Source organism: Nyctereutes procyonoides, unplaced genomic scaffold, assembly GCF_905146905.1.
Source record: "Nyctereutes procyonoides isolate TBG_1078 unplaced genomic scaffold, NYPRO_anot_genome, whole genome shotgun sequence".
In the NCBI taxonomy this organism is placed as follows: Eukaryota; Metazoa; Chordata; class Mammalia; order Carnivora; family Canidae; genus Nyctereutes; species Nyctereutes procyonoides.
This window is the reverse complement of record NW_026575125.1, coordinates 6,859,775-6,881,994: the sequence shown is the minus strand read 5'-3', so window position 1 is coordinate 6,881,994 and position 22,220 is coordinate 6,859,775. Positions and strand designations below refer to the sequence as shown.

General features: G+C 49.4%; 1 protein-coding gene across 1 annotated transcript in view; it reads right to left on the bottom strand.

The window, feature by feature from the left end:
- CLCN4 (chloride voltage-gated channel 4) overlaps nucleotides 1-16,150 on the bottom strand; it is a 65,071-nt gene extending 48,921 nt beyond the window's left edge. The window contains exons 1-2 of the mRNA XM_055338642.1: nucleotides 16,015-16,150; nucleotides 14,560-14,831 (exon numbers count right to left, since the gene is read on the bottom strand). The gene's annotated coding sequence lies outside the window, so the exon portion shown is untranslated. The remainder of the gene's footprint in view (nucleotides 1-14,559; nucleotides 14,832-16,014) is intronic.
- Between the last annotated feature and the right edge of the window lie 6,070 nt (nucleotides 16,151-22,220).

Sequence of the window (22,220 nt, the reverse complement as noted above, 5' to 3'; positions counted from 1 at the left end):
CCAGAGATGATCCTGAGGACCTGGGACACAGCAAGCTGTTTCCTAGAGTTTCCAAAGCGTAGCATTAGCCAACAGTTGCCCATTGGGTGAGCTGCGTTAACAGCCCAGCATCTAATGGCCACCTTCTTTTCCTGGTCACACTTGCCCATGCCCCTCCCAGGAGCCCCTGCATCTCCCAGAGAGCTCCCTGCACTGGGATCCTTGTCTCAGGGTCCACTTGTGAGAGAATCCAAATGAAGGCAGTATGGCATTTTCTACTTCATCAACCAGTACGGCCTTTGCCTACGTGAAACCCATGAGTGATGTTTTCATGGCTCTGTAAAAACAGGCAAAACCTTCATGACCTGGGGCTAGTTATCAGAGTTATCAGAGAGGACACCAAAAGTGTGATCCATAAAAGAAAAAAATGGGGGGGCACCTGGGTGGTTCAGTCTGCCTTTGGCTCAGGTCATGATTCTGGGGTCCTGGGATCGAAGCCTGCATGGGGTTCTCTGCTCAGTGGGGACTCTGCTTCTGCTTCTCCCTCTCCCTCTGCCCCTCCCCCTGCTTTCTCTCTCTGTGTGTCAAATAAATAAATAATATTTAAAAAGAAAAAAAAAGATGAATTATACCAATGGGCAAAGTCAAACTTCCCATCCCTGGAAGAATTCGGAAAACCCTGGGATATATTCAACTGATTCCTACGGAAGAACAGTCCACCAACAAAAAGGTCCAGGCTGTGCTGACGCCTCTAGCAATTGTGGGACAACCTGAGCTTCAAAGTGGCCTGCCGTACGCTCCTCGACAGAACACTGGTGGCTGATCACCGCCTAGAGATACAGATTCCAGTGTGCATCAGCATGACCAGCAGAGCTGGCTCCAGGGCCCACCCCGGTAGCTCTGGGGTGGGGCCCAGGGATCTGCATTTCTACCAAGCTCCCAGGGAGGTTGATGCTGCTGGCACATGGGCTGTACTTGGGGTGAACCACTTGTCCCCTCCTAATCCCCACTCTCCTGCGTGCCCTGCATCCTTCCCATGGTGTTTTAAACGCTAATGTTTTTAGTATTGATCTTATTTATAAATTACATTTTGCTGGAATAATTACTTACAAGCTCGCTTCCTCCCATATCTGATTGTGAGGTCCTTGAGGTCAGCGGCCTATTATACTCTTATTTATTACCTGGACATTTGAGGAAGTGTTTGCTGAGCCCTGCTCTTCGGGAATATTATCCACCAAACCCAAAAAGCTTAGCCAACCACATGTACTATCTCTAGTCAACAAAACGCACTGCTGATACTATAATCCCTCTATAGATATAAAACTCTATGGAACAGTCAGCTAAACGCTTTCGACATCACTGCACAGACATGCTCAACAACATACACAAGAAAGACATTTCCTCTGTGCATACACTTTGGACAAAAAGAATATATAAACTAAGTTGAAGTCACTACACATATAAAATGTGGGTGGCTCCAAAACATCTCTTTTCACACGCACTATCCCACAGTTTTATAGTTTGTAACAATGCAAGTCTGAAGAGCACAATGTGCTTTTCCCTACTAGGTTTGCAGGTTTTTCTTTCAACTGCTCGATTCATCTTGATTTTCCTTTATTACTTTTCACCCGTGAAAAAAGTTGAGCTGACAAATATACAGACAGATATCCTGGCGAGTACAGCAGCCCAGGGTCCTGGCTGATATCCAGCCGCAGGGACTTGACACAGAATCACTGGGGCCCCAGGAGCAGACTTTGAACCCAGGGTAGTGGCTAAAAGCACCACAAGCTGAACAGTTCCTTTAGGCAAACCCTTCACCATTCTTTATGTTTTTTTTTACATTTTTTAATTAATTTATTTTTTTTATAATTTTTTTTTTATTTATGATAGTCACAGAGAGAGAGAGAGGCAGAGACACAGGCAGAGGGAGAAGCAGGCTCCATGCACCGGGAGCCCGACGTGGGATTCGATCCCGGGTCTCCAGGATCGCGCCCTGGGCCAAAGGCAGGCGCCAAACAGCTGCGCCACCGAGGGATCCCCCCACATTTTTTTTAATTTAAATACAATTTACCAACATATAGTATAACACCCAGTGCTCATCCCATCAAATGACCTCCTCATCCAAGTGAGGGAGGCGATAGGGACATTGGTTGAAAACTCCCTTAAGCTCTCTCAAGAAGTTTCTCTGAAATAAATTTGGATTAGATGATCAGAACATTTACTATAGGAATTCCAGTTCTACACAAAGATTTAAACTATTAGCCTACAATCCCAGATAGAGAAGCTCAACAAACTCCAAGCACCAGGAATAAATAAATAAACAAAACAAACCACACCAAGGCATATTATCACCAAATTGTTAAAACCAGTGAAAAGGAGGATATATTAAAAGCAGCAAAAGAGGAACACCTGGGTGGCTCAGTGGTTGAGCCTTCAGTGGTTGAGCCTCTGCCTTTGGCTTAGGGTGTGATCCCGGGGTCCTGGGATCGAGTTCCAAATCGGGCTCTCCGCAGGGAGCCTGCTTCTCCCTTTCTCCCTCTGCCTGTATTTCTGCATGCCTCTCTCTCTCTCTCTCTCTCTCTCTCTCTCATGAATAAATAAAATCTTTTAAAAATAAATAAATAAAAGCACCAAAAGACACAAGACACATATGCACAGAGAACTCTCCAGCTACATCCAAGTGTGAGGACAAACAATATCCCGCCACAGGCACTGACAAGGGTGAAGCTCGCAGCCCTGACGTTGGGCGAAAGCCAGACACAAGGGAATACACAAGTCCTTTAATATAAAGTCGCAAACAAGCGAAACCAATCTGTAATAGCAGATACGCTTGGGCTGGGAAGTGACGGGAAGGGGACCTGCAGGTGGCTTCTGGGGACTGGCCGCGTTCCAGTTAATCCGGGCACTGGTTACGCAGGTGTGTTCACTGAGCGACTACTCAGCAAGCCGTGCACTCGTGCTCTCCACGCTTTTCTGCACGTGCCTTTCAGTGAAGCTCCACTGAAGGGCAATGAAGAGCCATCCAGTAGAAATCTCACCGCCGGGCTTTACAAAAGCTCGGCTTAGCTGGCACGCTGCGACACTTCCCTGAGCAGCCTGTGATATACTTTCCTTTCTTTTGAAATACCCATCACATCAGGTCTAACCAAAATGATCTCCCGCTGAAATAACTCACGTGCAAGGCCTGAGCCCTCTGACAAAACCAAGGCACTGGGGCTGGCAGACGCGGCGGGCGGCGGGCACGGGCTCCATGCCACACTACAGGTCAGGGGGCAGCTTCCCCTGCGCACGAGGGAAAGGAGATGCCCACGTAGCACTGGCGAATGCTGGGTGCTCGAAGTGACGGCCAGACATCCAATGGGCCCCGGCAGCTGGGGGTCACTGTACGGAGTCCCAGGCTGCGCAGGCAGATACAGGGACAGATGTACAGGCGGCTCTCCCCTTCCTGAAAATCAACCCATTCGAACTCATCATCCATGCACCCTAACTTCCGATGCACGCACCTAACCCTGGCATGCAGCTCCCCTACCCCCCAGCCGGGGGGAAGGGTGGGAGGGAGGAGGGGGAGAGAGACCACAGCTTGAACAAATGCGGAGCAATCAGAGAAAAGTGGAGCTTCAGAAGGGGCAGGAGGGAGGCGGCCAGCACCAGCCCCCCCCCCCCGCCCCGCTAGTTCGGGTTCTTAGCGTTGTATTCGCCGGGCAATGCTGTGCAACACCTCAGCCCTGAACCCGGCAGCTTAAACCAATAAACACAGACGATCTTCCAGTTCCTGCGGGTCAGGAATTGGGCGGCGGCTTGGTCGGGTCCCCCGCTCGGGGTCTCTCCCGAAGTCGCGGTCGGCTCCGGGCGCTGTCCCCCGGGATCGCGGGCCTGAAGGCTGGCTGAGGGCAGGAGGCCGCCTCCCCGTGGGCTCCCAGACAGGGAGGGTCCCTGGCTGCTGCGGGGGGCTTCAGGTCTGCCCACCCGCGTCTCGGCAGGATGGCTCGAGCGTCCCTGGGACACGGCGGCTGGCTTCCTCCAAAGCAGGTGATCCGAGGGGACGAGGTGGAAGCAGCAGCGTCCTGCGGCCCGGCCCTGGCAGTCCTCCAGCGTCACTCGCGCGGCACCCACTGGCGGCACAGGTCGCCCAGCAGGGAGCAGGCTGCGCGCCAGGAGGCGGGTCACGGGGGCCCACCCTGCAGGGGGGCTCCCTGGGCCGCACGCTTGTCATCTCACCCCGCGCCTTGCCCGGAACCACACCAATTTCAAGATCCTTTGAGATGACAGACTCTCCAAGACGCAGCCGCCTCTCGATGGCGAGGGGCCACGATCCATCCCCTCCTTCCAGCCAGTCCTCCAGACCCGGAGCTGGGCTCCCCAGGGCGCTGCCGGTGAGAGGAGGCCCTGGTGGCCCTGCGGCGAGGGGCCAAGGGCCAGGGGACAGTCCCACAGGCAGGGAAGTTGGGAGCTGAAGGACTGGCGGAAAGACACCGAGAATGACACCCTGCCAGGAGCCAACAAGCCAGGGCAGGGCCTCCTCCTCGGCCTCCTCCTCCTCCTCCGCCCTCTCTCCTTCCTCCTTGCCCCCCCAGCAGGACTGGGGAGCCGCTGGGGGCCGATGACCCTCCTTCCCTCCCTCCGTGGCATGTATCCTCCGGCCCCGGGCCACACAGCCACTTGTCACGGTTGGGAACACAGCCTGCCTGCGTGTTGGACAGGGGATGTGGCCTCCAGTGACACAATGGACTAGTGTTTGCAGTCCCCACCGCAGGGCCAGGGAGAGGAGGTGTGAGGCTCTGCGTTCCCGGTGCCAAGGGCCAAGGAGTCCGAACCTCCCCAGAGACTCCTTCTCGCAATAACACCCCTTCCTGGGGCTCCGCGCCTGGGCCACTGCGGGCGCCTCGCAAATACTCAGCGGCGGGGGCTCCTGACAGTCCCCGCGCGGACCTCGGGCCGCACCACGGATGAGCTAACTGAGGCCGCGGACCCAAGCCGCCTGGGGGGGGGGGCGCGGGGGGCCAGCCCGCAGGCCTGGGGGTGCGCTGGCGGCCCTGGCTCCGGCCTCCCCGCACCCCGCCTTCCCTCCAGGACCTCAGTGACCTCGTTTTAATTCCGTTACCTCCCTAAAGACCCCATTTCCAAAGGAGGCTGCACTCTGGGTCGCGGGGTACCTCGACGTGTGAAATGAGGGCCGGGGCCACCAGACGGTGACCCGGGGGCTCTATCCCCAATGGGACAGCCGCAAGGACAGCCTTTCTAGCACCGTACGTGGAACGCGGGCACCGTGTCATCTGCTGTCCCTGTTTCCGCTGCCCATCAGGGTAACACTGCCCCAACCCGGGCACAAGAGGCCATCGCACAGGCCTGACCAGCCGGGGCTCCCGGGGCGGCCCAGGCCTGCCCCCTGCCGAGCACATGCAGGTCAGGTCACCCGGCCACCACGCCAGCCCCCTCGCCGGCCGCCCCCCTTGCCCTCTTGCCCACCTCTGACTCTTCTCACAACAGCCAGAGTCACCGTTCCAAATGCAAGTCCCCACATGTCACTCCCACACCCGAAAGCAGCCAGCAGCTTCCCAGCACAGAGAATAATCCAGGCTTGGCGCCACCCCCCCCCAGGTTCCCGCATGCTCCGTCCCGGCCGCCCCTCAGAACACCTTTCCCACCACGGGCTCTCTGGGCTGCTCCCCTCGGGTCACACCGACCTCCTTGCTGTCTTCAAATGCGCCCGGTCGGGCCTTGCCTCGGGCCCTTTGCTCCGCTGTTCCCTCACCCCTGAACACTCAGGGCCCTGGACGCTCACCTGGCTCTCCCTCACTTTATTCAGGCCCCTGCCTTGCCTATTTGGTACCACAGTATATCCCATTACCCAGACTGGTCGACCCCAACCAGGAGCAATTCTGCACACCAGGGACATTTGGCAATGTCTGGAGTTTGGCTGTCACAGCCAGGGGGCAGGGCAGTGCTTGCTACTGGCACCTAGTGGGTAAAGGCCAGGGACGCTGCTCAACGTCCTACAATGCACAGGAGAGTCCTCACCACAGAGAATCATCCAGTCCAAATGTCCATAGTGTCAAGGTCGAAAAATCCGGGCCTGCACGCATAGCAAGGACCCAACAGATATTCGTTGAGCAAGGAACTAAATGAGGGATGAACGCATGAATGAGTATCGAGGCTCACGTCTTACCGAAACATCTCTGCAGCCAGACGTGAAAGTGTACAGATTATAGGATTCCAGGTGTCTGAAGTTCAAGAACAGGCAAAAGTAAACTGTGCTAACACAAACCAGAAGAGCCATTGCCTCTGCCACAGGGTTTGGCTAAAGGAGGGCAAGAAGGGGCCCTCTGGGGAATATCTGCTGGAAATGTTCCCCGTCAAAACCAACTGAATTAAAAATCCACGCATTTTGTTCCATGCAAATTACATCCCAATAAAAGCAAGCAAACAAACAAAGCGCTATATACATCCTACAGATGACTGTATTTGCACAGACATTTTCAAAAACCATATATACCCAAGTTAGCAGTGGCTGCCGTTGGGAGGGGGCTCAGGGGACTGGGCATGCGAAGGAGACTTCGTCTTCTTTCCATAACCTTGATCCTGCTGGAAATTCTCACCACGTGCATGGAACATGGAAAACAAGTCATTAAAAAATACTTATCCCGGGGCACCTGGGCGGCTCGGTGGTTGAGCATCTGCCGTTGGCTCAGGTCGTGATCCCGGGGTCCTGGGATCGAGTCCCGCATCGGGCTCCCCGCAGGGAGCCTGCTTCTCCCTCTGTCTGTGTCTCTGCCTCCCTCTCTGTGTTTCTCATGAATAAATAAAATCTTTTTAAAAATAAAAAAATAAAACACTTATCACGATCTGTGAAGGAAACCCACTCCCGCCCTTAAAAAGGAAAGTTTATCTCTGCTGTCCACTGAAAGAGTGGTTAAGCAACGGTTTGATAACAAGGTCCTCCCCGCAGCCGGCACAGCAGTGGCTCAACAGACTTGTTGAGGGAGAGTGTGCGTGGGGAACATACTGGCCCCAACACCTGCCCCCACGGGTGCTGGGAAAACAGATAAGCCCCACCCCTAACTAACACCCCTCAATCTGGCTCAGGAGGGTGGAGGGCTGGAGGACAGGTAGGTGTGCTGGTAACCTTGGCGCCAGCAGGCCTCACGTGGGGCCTCAGATCCACCAGGGGCACCTGGAACTCCGATCAAAAATGCTCCCGCTGGAAATATCAGAAAGGGAGACAGAACATAAAGACTCCTAACTCTGGGAAACGAACTAGGGGTGGTGGAAGGGGAGGGGGGGCGGGGGGTGGGGGTGAATGGGTGGCGGGCACTGAGGGGGACACTTGACGGGATGAGCACTGGGTGTTATTCTGTATGTTGGTAAATTGAACACCAAAAAAATTAATTTATTAAAAAAAAAAAAAGAAAATCAAAAATAAAAACTTAAACCAAAAAAAAAAAAAAAATGCTCCCGCTGGGCCTCACCTCCAGACCTACTCAGTCAGAATCCCCACATGGCCAAAGGTCTACATTTCTTTTCTTTTAAGATTTTATTTATTTTAATTAATTGATTAATTAAATTCATTTATTAATTAAATTTATTTTTGAGAGACAGTGTGCAAGCAGGGGGAGGGGCAGAAGGAGAGAAAGGATCTCAAGGAGACTCCCCGCTGAGCACAGAGCCCAACGTGGGGCTCCATCTCACCACTCTGAGATCATGACCTGAATCAAAACCAAGAGTCGGAAGCTTAACTGACCTAGCCACCCAGGCACCCCCTTTTCTATCGTGTTAAAAAAAAGTTTTCATTGGGGCGCCTGGGTGGCTCAGCAGCTGAGCGTCTGCCTTCGGCCCAGGGTGTGATCCTGGGGTCCTGGGATCAATTCCCACATTGGGCTCCCCGCAGGAACCTGCTTCTCCCTCTGCCTGTGTCTCTGTCTCTGTCTCTCTCTCTCTTTGTGTGTCTTTCATGAATGAATAAAATCTTTAAAAAAGAAAAAACAAAAAAACTTTTTATCATGAACATTTTCAAATACACAGAACATTATCCAGAAGAGCCCAACAAATAACAGCAGTCAAATTCAGTAAGTGTTCCCATTTGGCCTTTTTTGCTCTCCCTATTTTAACTGAACCACTTACAAGTAAATTATTTCTCTAGAGGGGCAGCCCAGGTGGCTCAGTGGTTTAGCACTGCTTTTGGCCCAGGGCCTGATCCTGGAGACCCGGGATCAAGTCCCACATCGGGCTCCCTGCATGGAGCCTGCTTCTCCCTCTGCCCGTGTCTCTGCCTCTCTCTCTGTGTGTCTCTCATGAATAAATAAATAAAATCTTTAAAAAAAAATTATTTCTCTAGAGCACTGGTTCTCAAAGTGTGATCTGGGGACACCTTAGGATCCCCAAGACTCTTTAGGGGATCCATGCAGTCAAAAATATTTTTATCATAATCTTAAATTGTTATTTGCCTTTTTCCCATTCTCATTCTCTTGTGAGAGTACCGTAGAATTTTCCAGAGGCTACATGACACGTGATATTGCAACAGATTGAATGTAGAAGCAGGTACGAGAATTCATCTGCCTTGCATTCAGCCATATGTTAAGGAGATCTCCAAAAATGCTTTAAAAAAATTTTTTAGGGGAACTTGTTGCTATCATGACACTTCATCCCTAAATACTTCAGCATGCATCACCAAAAAATAAGACTCTTGCACATACTCCCGTGTTAGTACCTACTGCTGTGTAATAAATTAGCCCCAAAACACGGCAGCAGGAAACACACACGAGTTATCTCACTGTTTCTGTGTCAAGAATCCCGGAGCTGGGCAGCCCCGGTGGCGCAGCGGTTTAGTGCCGCCTGCAGCCCGGGGTGTGATCCTGGGGGCCCGGGATCGAGTCCCGCATCAGGCTCCCTGCACGGAGCCTGCTTCTCCCTCTGCCTGTGTCTCTGCCTCTCTCTCTCTCTGTGTGTGTGTCTCTATGAATAAATAAATAAAAATCTTAAAAAAAAAAAAATCCCCGAGCGGCTTAGCTGGGTGCCTACGACCCCGCAGGATTATCACATCTAATGAAACTTAGAGTAGTTTCCTCACATCATCTAATAGCCAGTCACATACAAATAACCCAAGTGTCCCCGAGTCCGTATTTTAGAGGTTTGTTCAGGCCGGGGCCCAATCAAGGGCTACAACTTATATTTGGTTACCGTCACGGGCCGCGTGTGTCCTCCCAAAATTCATAGGTTGAAACCTCCCTGCAGGGTGATGGCATCTGGGGGCGGGGCCTCTGGGAGGTGATCAGGTCCTGGAGGTGGCGCCCCCTTGATGGGACTAGGACCCGGCAAGGAGATCCGGAGAGCTAGCTGTTGGGGCAAGGTGGCCAGCTGCGACCCAGCAGGGGGCCTCCCCGGAGCCCACGGGGTGGCCGCCTCCCGAGCTGTGAGAGGAGGCTGTTGTTGACGAGCCACCTGGTCTCTGGTACTCTGTCCCGGCAGAGGGGAGGCCCGGGGGGAGCAGGGGAGCGGGGGGCCGGCTCTGGGCCAGGCTGAGCTGCGACCAGAAACAGAATTCCTGGCCTGGGCACAGCAGCTCGCTCACTGCAGGCCAAACCAATTTTGATGAGGCCTGGAAGAGTCAGAGAGAAGGCTGATGGCACGGGGACGATGGGACAGGCACAGTGCGGTCCCAGGCACACGACAGGAGTCTCCTGGCCAATCTGAGCCCCCACCCCCACCCACGCGACACACGGCCCGCGCCTTGCAATGCCACTGCCTTCGCTGCTTCCTGTCTCTTGCAGACCCTGGACATCCCTCTGACCCCCCCCCAAAGCCAAGGAGGCAGCAGGACCAGCAAATCCCGGGGGTCCCATGTCAGGGACCCAGCAACTGCGCCAAGAGGGGAAGTGACGCAAAGAGGCTCGGGTGTCAGAGCCAGATCCCGGGCCACGCGTCCTGTCCCGAGGCTGGAGGCCCTGCCCTGGGTTGGGGGGGGGGGCGGTTCCGCTAGGTTGTGCGGGCAGTTGGCATCGGCCTCCCACCAGCTACCCGAGAGGCCGCCACCGTCTTGTCCCCGCGGTCACTGCCAGCACCACCTCTGTGACGCGCCGCCGGCCCACGCGGGCCGATGAGGAAGGGACGCGGCTGTGAGGTCTGTGCCGGGGTCTCAGGTGACGAGGACAGGGGCGTCGGGGCGCCCCCGGGCTCCAGCACACGCCGCTCTGGTGCCCCGTGCTCTCTCTCCTCCTGGCCCAGCTTCCCAGCTCTCAGTGGCACACACAGGCCTCCCCTTTTGGACAGAAGCTACTTCTGGAACCCCACAGTGTCAAAAAGCCTTCTCGTTGTATTTTCCAATATTTATGACGTGATGAAAGGGAATCGGATCTCTGATCAAGGGCTTAGGTCAAACCAACCATAGGAAAGTGAATTCTAGACTACTGAAGCCAGAAGAACATTTAGAGACCATCCACATCAGTGGTTTGCAACCAGAGGCAATGCTCCCACCCCGGGGGGTCAGGTGGCAGCGGCCAGAGACCTTCTGCTTGTCACAACCCAGGGAGGGGCGCTCCTGGCGGGGTGAGCAGAGGCCAGGGATGCCGCTAAGCCTCCTACAGTGCACAGGATGGCCCCACCACAACACATTTATTCAGCCCTAAAGGTCACCAGTGCTGAGGCAGAGAAACCCTGATCTAAACTTCTTGGTTACTTTGATGAGAAAACTAAGGCCCAAAGACACAAAGTAACATGCCCAAGGTTACACAGTCCAGAAGCCAGAAGTAGAATCCAGTCTCTAGGACATCTGTCTCTATCACCTGTTCTGCTCTATCTAGGGCTGAGTGGGGGAGAAGGAAGGAAGGGACCCAAGGATCTTACTCCCTGTAGCCAACCTGAACCAAATGAAGGAAATTGCAACAAACAAATTGCTGAATTACTGCAACAACACATCAGGACGTCCAAGCTCTGTAAGAAATGCCATATACAAAATTACACCGATACAAAAATTAACTCGAGATAAAGACTTTTGAACCTAAGACCTGACACCATAAAACTCCTAGAAGAAAACATAGGCGGTAAGCTCCTTGACACAGGTCTTGGAGATGATTTTTGGAATCTGACACCAAAAGCAAAAGCAAAAATAAATAAGTCATATTAAAAAGCTCCACAGAGGGCAGCCCAGGTGGCTCAGCGGTTCGCCTTCAGCCCAGGGCCTGATCCTGGAGACCCGGGATCGAGTCCCGCATCAGGCTCCCTGCCTGGAGCCTGCTTCTCCCTCTGCCTGTGTCTCTGTGCCTCTCTCTCTCTCTCATTAACAAATAAAATCTTTAAAAAATAAAATAATAAAAAAATAAAAAGCTCCACAGCAAAAGAATTCATCTACAAAACGAAAAGGCAGCCTGCTGAATGAGAGAAAACATCTGCAAATCATCTATCTGATAAGAAGCCAATACCCAAAATATAAAGAACACAACTCAGCAGAAAATAAAATCTGATCAAAAAATGGACAGATCTAAAGAGACATTTTTCCAGAGAAGATGGACAGATGAACAATGGGCACATGAAAAGACGCTCAACATCACTAATCATCAGGGAAATGCAAATCAAAACCACAACTAAATAACACCACACACCTGTTAGAAGGGCTATTAACAGAAGGACCAGAAATAACAAGCCTTGGCCAGGCTGTGGAGAAAAGGGAACCCTCAAGCACTGCTGGTGGGAATGCAAACTGGTGCCCCCACCGTGGAAAACAGAATGGAGGCTCTTCAGAAAACCTAAAAATAGAACTACCACATGATCCAGCGATTCCACTTCTGGGTATTTATCCAAAGAAAACAAAAACACTTAGCTCAGAAAGATATCTGCCCTGCTGTGTTCACTGCAGCATTATTTACAACAGCCAAGGCAAGGAAAGAATCCGTCTGCGGACGGATGATGGATGAACGGATAAAGAAGATGCGGTACATATTTACAATGGAATATTATTCGGCCCTAAGAAGGAATGAAAGCTTGCCATTTGCAACAACCTGGATGGACCTAAGGGGAAGTCAGACAGAGAAAGTCAAATACCGCGGGGAATCAAGCTCGTAGAGAGCAGATTGGTGGTTGCCAAGGCAGGGGAGAAAGACATTTTTTTTTTATTGAAGCTTCAAGCATGGTTGGATCCAGGGACTTGAAAATAATTAATGAAAAATGAAGATCAGTTACCAGCTAGGTAATGAAAATTGCTAGCGAGCTCCCTGAGAACGAGTTCAGCCTGAAACCGTGCTGGCAAATCCCGTTCATCCCTGACTCCTCCACCAGCGGGAAGTGCAGAGGCCCCCCGCGATGGTTTAACCCCCTCTGGTGTGAGCAGGGTAGCTCCCCCAGGCCTTCAGGACCTGCTCAATTACTAAACATCCGACTGATTTATTAAACAGTAACTAAATATTCCCGGTACCACGCCCAGTGCTGGAGACAGAGGAACGCACAATAAGCACACAAACCCGAGGCTTCGTGGACTTCTTATTCTAGCAGGGACAAACAGACTCGAAACACCATAAATAAGTAAATTATTTAAAAATTTATAAAGAAGAAAGAAACCACAATGAGATGCCATAACTACCTACCAGAATGCTTAATTTTTTTTTAACGAAACTGACAATACTCAAGTGCTGGCAGGGAATCATTTATACACAATAAGACTCAGTCACCTAAAAAAAAAAAAACAAAACACAAAGGGATAACCCCTATGTACCTACTAGCGGGGCTAACATTAAAGAAACAAACAAAACCAAGGTGCTGGCAAGGATCCTCAGCAACTGAAATTCTCATACGTTGCTGGCAGAAATGCAAAACGGTACACCCACCTTGGAAAATAGCCTGGTGTTTTCTTATATAAGCAGAATTCATGAAAACAAGACTACAGCAGCAAAGACACAGCTGTAGAGATACAGACACGAATGTATGGACATATATAGGCGAGGATACGGACAGAGGTACGACTTTGACATTTGGCTCTCTAGATCCAAGTATATGCAAGACTACGTCCCAATATCTTAACCAGCTCGTTTTCTGACATAGCATTAATTTCTCAGAAACATCTTGATTTTAGCAAATGGTAAGTCTCTGACTTCACCCCATCCCCATCCCATTTTTCTTTGCTGACTTCACCCCCCCCCCCATCTCTAGCCCCATTTTTCTCTAAACAGGGCTCACATCCCCTCTTCTCCTTGATGTCTTCTGGATGGCAATCTCACAAAGTTCTAAGTTGGAAGAGAATTCTCCATCGTTTTTATAGCTTTGCCTTACTCCGAAATTAATTGGAAATCGGTTAGAAAATAAAGCAGATGAACTCCAATAAAAATATAATAAAGGAAAAAAAATAAAAATAAATTAAAAATAAAATAAATCAAATACATTTTTTAAAAAAGAAAAGCAGAGGGAGAAGTATATAAATCCCCTCCTTAGAGCCAAAGCTATCTGGGCTGCCTGACAGTAAGCCCACTGCAGGGGGTAAAGAATAAAAACCCTTCCTTATATTATCAACTAAAATAGCATTGCTTTTTAATACTGTCCTCCAACAGTTAGTTACTGGGGAGTCAGATTATTCATGTTGTGTGTTCCAGCACAGTTTACTGATGCCCTAACTTCCAGGGGGGTCACGTTTTACAGAAAACAACGTCACATTCTCCTCCCAAGGGTGCCCACCCGTGTCCTGGCCTCAGGTCCTATTTGAACCAGAGAAAGGAATGTGAGCAGATTAGAATGCTTAACAGAGTCCATTAAAATCCCACCCCCTGTCCGGCCAGAAATGAAAAGTCACCTGACCCCCTCCATCTGCCGCTGAGTCATCAAGCCCCTTCTTCAGCAAGCTAACTATTCAGCACGGGGAATTAAAAAGAACACTGGGAATTCTTCCGTTTGGGTGTTCGCCTCCACCCCACCCCCTTCTAAAAACCATTTTGTTCTTAAGAGATGTAGCTGATCCGCTGTCTCCTACACTCGCAGTTAATCTTCGGGGCTTGCATTTGATTTTATGGATTTGATCGGATTGGATACTGTCATTTTCTCATCTACTTAAGACACCTGGAGGGGGAGAAAATGCATTTCTGACACATCCCCTCTAAAGGCTGGAACCTTGCAAAACAACGCCAAACGACTTACGCTGCACATCTAGCTCTTTAAATTGCTAACCAGTAAGTTCCCGTTCCATTCAGAGCAAAGCAGCTCTTGCTTTAGAAGAAATCGGGCTAAAGACTGAGGACAAACGTCCTGAAGGGGGAATCGGTAAATGTGGCGTTATTTAGGAAGCACAATGACAGCTGGAAAGCAGTGGACAGTTCTCTTGGACCAGCCCGTTTCTCGCTTTATAATGCATGTGTGGGGATCATTCCGGATTTTTTTTCTCGCCGGGGCAAGAGGCCCCGGTCTTCCCGTCTGGCCCCTGCCCACTTTCCCGGATGGGCACGCCAAGCCCGAAGTCACGCGTGGGCCTGCAACACCCCCCCCCGCACCCCCGCCTGGTGCCTGCAGCAGCCGCAGCCGCCGAAGACCCCACTTTCGCTTTCTGGGGCGCCGACGGGCTGCGGGCCTGCAGGCCGGGGTGCGCCTGCAGCGTGGGCGCCGCGCGTCCCTTACCTGCAGTGCCGCATGGCGCATCCCCGCCGCCCACCTGCACGGCATCCTAGAGCATCCTTTCTTCGGCGCGACGGCTGCGAGCGCGGTGACGTCACCGGGGGCGGGCCCCACGCTGCCACGTGACGCCCTCGGGGCGAGGCGGGGAGGGGGTGGGGGGCGAGGAAGACCCTGGACGTCCCGGGAGGTGGGGAGCGAGCGGCCGGGGAGCAGCGCTCCCGCGCCCCTTCCGGGCAGCTCGCTTGAGGAGCGCGGCGTGCCCAGGCGTTCAGCAACTACGGGGAAACAAACAGCACAGAGGGCGAAATCCGAGTGATTACAGGCTCCGAGCACGTAATTGGATTTCAAAAGAGTTAGCAATAAAGGGATTAGTAATGAAAGGGAACAATTTGGTGTCTTAGTTTTCAAAGTCTTCATGAGATGCAACGGAGAAACATATTTTGTGCAGATCCAAGTGACAGGTAAAATATAAAGTGTCTGGAAATACCCTGCATAGAGGTTCAGGGTTTCAAATTATGTAGCAAAGATACCAAATACTGTAATTTGAAGCATATTCCTTATGGACCATTAGGCTATTCGCGCTGATGAATAATGCTTTTATTTACTCTCAACAGCTACTTTCTACTATTGAATTTGTATTTGCCAAAGGTAAAAAAAAGGGATGCCACATAGTTCTACTGCTTACTCGAGTATTTATTTAAAATAAAGCACTAATGCATGAGCATGGTTGTACTCGTGTCAGTGGTTTTTTTTTAACGTTGTGGCCAGGAATTTGATGTCTCAGAGACATGAAAGAGTTAATTCATAATAACTCTGTAACATTGTTTCACGCTTTTTAATTTTTATCACATTCTGCAGAAGTGAGTCATCTTACTATTACAGAAAACACGCACGATGTCAACATTTCCCATTCACAACTCAAAGCCTTCCCTAGAAAGCCTCAGAAAGTTCCAACAGTGGTCATGTCCATTCGAAATGGCATATTTCAAACGTAAGCAGTGAACCCAATGCAACTTTCCTCTGCCAAGCCATAGACACGGCTTTGAAATGTGAAAGGACAAGAGCAGAAACTGGTCGCACTTGTATTCCAGTTTCATACACTGGTTCACTTTCCAGAGTTTCAATCACGATTTTTCACCGGGCCTGGCCTCCTGGCCGCCGAAAGAGACGTGAAATAGGTTGTTTCGCAAGCAGCCAGGAGTTACCTACTTGCTATTTATTGCGGCGGCTTTCGCGTCCTTCTATATTTAACCAGGGCCCTTCTCCCACCATTCCCTCCGGATTAAGCACATCTCCGCTCGGGAGGTCTCTAATTCGGGGCACGGATACGGGCCCTCTGCCCCTCACAGCGATCTACCATCATTTTCTGCACCGGACTTCAAAAGCCAACAATGTGGCCGTGTGCTTTTTCTAGGTCACTCGTCCCAGGCTGATTTTTCTAGGTGGTGAGCGACTTACCTTCGGCTTTCCGGTTCCCGAGCTCTAAAGTTTCAAGCGCGACCGAAACCCCCGGCTCCGGGGGCTCAGAGTCTCGCGGAGGCGGAGCCCGAGCGCCGCGCTCTCCGGCCCGGGCAGGCGTCGGCCTGGCCCCGGCGCCCCGGGCGGCCCCGCCCCCGCCCCGCCCCCCGCGGAGCCCGGCCGCGCCGTCACGTGCCGGGCCCCGCCGCTCGGCCCCGCCCCGCGCGCGGCCGCCGCTCGCCTCCCGGGGGGACCTGCCGCCGCGACCCGGGCGATCGGGCGGCGGCGGCGACGGCGGGGGTCCCCAGCGCGGCCTTCCGCGGCCGTGGAGGCGCCGTCCTCCCTGCGGGGCGCTGCTGCTTGCGGGTGGCTTAGCTTGGCCTCCTCTTGCAGGGCACGCTCTAATGTGAAAAACCAGGAGGGCGGGCGGGCGGTTCAGGGAAGGCCTAAGACGGACGTGTCGTTCCGCACGGCGTGTGGGGACTGCTGTCAGAGGTTCCCAATAGCCAGGCTCAGACCCGTGAGTCAGCAGCGAGAGAGAGAGAGAGAGAGAGAGAGAGAGAGAGAGAGAGAGAGAGAGACGCAGAGACAGACACAGAGAGAAGGAAAGGGAAGGGAAGGGAAGGGAAGGGAAGCAAAAACAGGGGGAAAAAAGAAAAATTACTGTGCACACACCAGAAGTTGGCAGACCCCGACACTCAGCCCGAAATGAGGCTCAAGGGTGCCCCTGTTAGTGACAAAGCTGCCACTGTTCATTCTTCGCACTGATTAGTGACAATAATTACGATTTTCAGTGGTTACCAAGTCCTTTATCAACTTTGGGAAGCGTTCAAGCTTTGCTTCTCATTTCCAGACACGTGAGCAAGGAGTGACCAGGTCCACTAAGCCTGGCAGCCGAAGCCGAATCAAGCCTCGCCTGCGTGACCAAACCGGGTCTTTCTGCTCAGGGACCCCGCAAGGTGGGACTCGCTTTGTTTCTGATTTTAACAGCCCCTCCCCACGTCTGGGCCCTTCTCTCAGCAGGCTCAGGGCAGGACCAGCCTTCGCAGCATCCTCCTCCTCCTCGACGTGCTGGGTGCAGTCAGGCGGCAGGATCACACACTTGCTGTTTCCATTAGTTGAGTCATATGTAATGCACTACAAAGGTCAGTATGATTATAGGGAAAACAACAGGCAAGGATTGAAAACTTCCCCAGAGCAGAGCTACCCGGGAGCCAAGGTTTCACCAACCAAATAAATCCCAATGGCTTATAATCAGATTCAGCTTTCACCTAAGTCAATCTGCAAAAGAACTTTTAAGGTTATTTACACAGGCACAACCTGATGTATCAGCAAACACGGAACCTCGTGAAGGCCAAGGCTGAACTTGAGGAGGTTGTGTTTCAGGAGGCGGGCTTCCACCTGAATCAGGCTTCCATACAATGTGAGCAATCGGGTTATTTTATTTTTTTTGAAGATTTTATTCATTTATTCATGAGACACAAAGAGAGGGAGAGGCAGAGACACAAGCAGAGGGAGAAGCAGGCTCCATGCAGGGAACCCTACGTGGGACTCGATCCCAGGTCTCCAGGATGCCCTGGGCCAAGGGCAGGCGCTAAACCGCTGAGCCACCCGGGCTGCCCTAACCGGGTAATTTTAATGAGAGGCATTTCTATGGAAACAAAAGAAAAACATGAATAGTTTAAGCAAATTAGAAATTCCATTTTCTGAGTTTGCAGAGTGGTCAGTTGAGAAAATTTCTAAAAGTCGGATTCTAAGTATCTTTAGGCAGAGCACAAACAGTGCGGGCGGGCAATCAGATCGTCCTGTTCGCAGTGTCAGTGTCCCCGGTGATCTCTCTGAGGGGCTGCACAGCTGCAGGCACAAAGAGCCGCACATGGGCTGCTGTGACTTCTTTGAAGTTTTTATCAAGTTGTCCAGTTGCAGCCTGCAGGGTTTCGGGGAAAAGGCAGGCTTAGCCTCAGAGTGATTCCAAGTGAAAATAGTGGGAGAAAATTGGAAATGCTAGGCTGCAGGGTTTTAGCCAAATATTGGAGGAAGTTAGAATTCAGGATCCACTCCAGTTTGCGGGTAGAAAATAAACCTCAGATGATCAACGGCACTAGAATCTAAAATCCACAAGGGTGTGTTACTGAAACATAATTTTCTCTCCATAATCATTTCCATCAAAGACAACCATGGCAAGACTAATTTGTTTTGCAAATTAAGTCGACTTTTAATAAACTTGGCCTGATTATTTCTGAGTGCAGCAAAAATAGTGATGGATCATGCTCTTTCACATCCTTTTAAATCTGCAAACAAGACATTAATGAACCAGCAATATTTTAAGTGAAGTTATAAAAAACTCTAATTATCTTCATTAGTTCCTTTGGTCTCCTGTAATTAATTCTTGTTGATCTCAATCTTTTGTTATTTGATGAATTCATCACTTTTCCATGAAAGCTTTAGAAATTCTTACCCAGTTCAGTGTTAAGATCTTAAGGTCAGCAGAGACCTGTATTCTATAGGGTGCTTGTCAGGGTCTTTTTGAAGAATCTCCTCAAAGATAAAGCACTTTTGCAGGAACATTTTTGCAAAAGCATCAGAATAAAACAATGACTACCTTTAAATGACAAAAGACTTAAAAACTGGCAATGGCTAAAGATCAGATGAGAATTCATTATAATGCAATTGACAAGAAAATTTGGTTATTTCTCCAATGTGCAGTATTTTAAGACAATGACTGGACTTATGGCTGATAACACTATGTCAGTACATCAGATTCTCATGAATTTCATATAATTTCAGGAATGTTTACATTAATAACTTCCATGTAAATATTTCCTAAAGAAAGCTTAGCATCACTTCTTATTTTACAATGCTTCCTGTGAAATTTAACATAACACTAAAAACTTATTTGAGTGGGATCCCTGGGTGGCTCAGCGGTTAAGTGCCTGCCTTCGGCCCAGGCCCAGGGTGTGATCCTGGGGACGGGGGTTGGAGTCCCATGTAGGGCTCCCTGCATGGAGCCTGCTTCTCCCTCTGCCTGTATCTCTGCCTCTCTCTGTCTCTCTCATGAATAAATAAATAAAATCTTTAGAAAATGTAAAAATAAATTTTAAAAAACCTATTTGAAAAAACTTAGCTTTTTACATAAGTTTGCTTAACTAAACCTGATAAAGACAAAACACAGAATCTTTGTTTTCTAGGCAGGTTACATTGAAGGTAAAGAAAAACCTTTGTTTGCAATTTCTTATTAAGTGCAGACCGAAAAAAAACAAAACAAAAAAAAAAAACAAAGAGCAGACCAATAACTAAGAAAACTTTGTCCTTTGAACAGAGAGAAAACCAAATTCTAATTTTGCACCACGGTACTTTTGATATTAAATTTCTCCCCTTTTTTTTCTTTTTAATTTAAATAAATCCAGGGTACCTGGGTGGCTCAGTGGTTGAGCATTTGCCTTTGGCTCAGGGCGTGATCCCAGGTCCTGGGATCCAGTCCCACATGGGCTCCCCTCAAGGGTCCTGCTTTTCTCCCTCTGCCTATGTCTCTGCCTCTCTCTGTGTGTTTCTCATGAATAAATAAATAAAATCTTTTTTTAAAATTTCAATAAATCTATTTTAATCTCTGCTTTGCCACACATAAGATTCCTCTCTCAAGATCCCTTTTCTGCAAACCTTCTACAACTTTCTATATCCATTTGGGTTTTGTCCTTTTTTCTTTCTTATTCTGAAATAACGATTTTCCTTTAGGATGAAATTACTTTCTTTTTTCCCTTTACCAAAAATGCATCTCCATTCCTCATACCTGCTTTTACCCAAAACACACCTCCTACTTTTCATATACAGCCATTTTCTTTCATCCTTATTGTTTCTAGTGATTCTGTAAAAAAACAAAAAACAAAAACTAAGCAAACGAAACCCCCTTTTTCCTGACAACCTCAGCTTTATTAGTTCAGATGTTACCTCCTTGATTTCAAAGACTTACAAAGCTTATCTAGGAAAGGAATGGCCCAAAGCTGGCACTAGGTATTAATTATAGATGTACTCAGAGAGGGTGGCACAGTCGCCTCTGCACTACGTTAAGTGAATAATACATCCTTTTTTTTATTATTTTTTATTATTTTTTATTTTTTTTAATACATCCTTTCTGTGTAACACAGTTAAAACAAACCATAGGCTTTTTGAAAATTAGAGTATAAGATTCACTCGCGTCCCCTGACATGGCTCTGTGAGCCTGGGGACCCTATGACAGGCAGGGGCGGCAAGATGCCCACATTACTGAGGAAGGCGCTTGCTCTAAGCTGAGCAGAGTAACAATCTGGAAGATGGGACAGCTAGGTCTAAGCTGATGGCAGGGTTGTGAATTATTGGGAACCACAATTCAGAATTCCCGGCCTTGCAAGTAGTTACGGGAAATAGGGGAAGGATTTTTTTAAATGATTTTTTCTTCCTCCCCCCCCCCATTTTGTTCTTCTTTTACGTTTCTTTTCTTTTTTTTTTTTTTTTTCCAAGGGTGGTTGTTCTTGTACTGGCCTTTTCAGCTGGCCACGCAGACTCTTCCATGGCTCAAGAGTGGTGGCTTTCAAACACGTTGGATCATTCCACAGCAAGAAAGAGAGTGTATATTCCGGCCCAGCCCATACTTACACATATAAAACCACCTAAAATAAAAGCTTAATGAACTGGGGCACCTGGGTGGCTCTGTCGGTTGGGCATCTGCCTTCCTCTCGGGTTATGATCTCAGGCCCGGGGTCCCAGGGTCCTGGGATCGAGCCCCATGTCGGGCTCCCTGCTCATTAGGGGAGCCTGCTTCTCCCTCTGCCTCTGCCTCTGCTTGTGCTCTCTCACTCACTCTCAAGTAAATAAATAAAATATTTTTTTAAAAAAGCTTAATGAACTAACACGTATTTCCCATTTTGAGTATGATATGCATTCACTCTTTTGCACTTTATGAAATTACCTTTTTCTTTACATACGGATAATCAATCCATCCATAAGCCCAACTATACATTAGAGACAAAATTGAAGATATATAGGATCCACTTATCTAGATAGCTGTAGATCATACGTGTATTTTCTATTTAAATAAATGCTAATGCTCGCCCACCAAGGGTCTGTGAGCACAGTTTCAGAAACCGGAAATTATGGTAAATCCTCACGCTGCAGGAAGGAGCTGGCCGGGGAGCCCCACTGCTTCTCACCCTGCACTGGGGCGCCTGCTGCTGCGCCTGCGCTGCCGACCTTGCAGGGCTTGCGTGCAGTTAGCTCACTTGTTCCAAGGGTTCTGACCTACTCGCTTGAATTCATTTCGCTGTCGCAGCCCTTCTTCCAATTTTTGAAACTATTTGTAATCTTTGCTTTCCGGGGAAAACCAGGGCGCGGGCAACCTTGAGCTGTCTATCCTGTGTTAGCATCCTGTGGCAGATTAGCAAACTGATAGATACATTTAAAAGTTATTGAAAGTGTATCCTTTCTCATAATAATGTTTTTCAGTGTGGCATAAAATGTGTTTGTTAATAGAGCCATACATTTGTTTCTTTCTGTACAAATTTAAAGACCCAAAATAGATAAACTTAGTTTTCCCATTTAATGTTAATCTTATTTGGAAATGACTTAGATGTTCACTGAATAGCCATTATTGGGTTTAACTTAGCATAAGCTTTGACCTAATTTATATCTATTTAAATTACTTTTTTTAAAATATTTTATTTTTTAAGTGATCTCTGCACCCAACGTGGGGCTCAACCTCACGACTCCCAGATAGAGTAGCACCCTCTACTGCTTGAGCCATCCAGCCCCCCCTCCCCGTAAGTTACTTCTTTTGAACAATGAAGCTTGGACAAGATATCAAATAAATAGTTAACTACTGAAGAAATACTTGCTTCTATTAAACCAACAAATTTATTTTGTATTTATTGAAGATCATCGCAGGTCATGTGAACTTGAAAAAAACATTTAGGTTCCTTTCTACATTTCTGAGAGTATACTTGATTTATAGAAACACTTAATTTTCTTGAAGCCAATTAAATAGAGCTCTTTGCAAATTAGTTTCGGCAATACCATCCAGAGGTAGAAAAATATCACACATCTAGAGCACACCCACACAGACATAGAGACATACAAATAGACTCAGAGCGCTTTACAGCTTTTGTTTTAAGAATGTTTGCTGTGTCTTGGGCACAAAACTCAGAAAAAAAAGTAGTTAGGGGTCGCCTGGGTGGCTC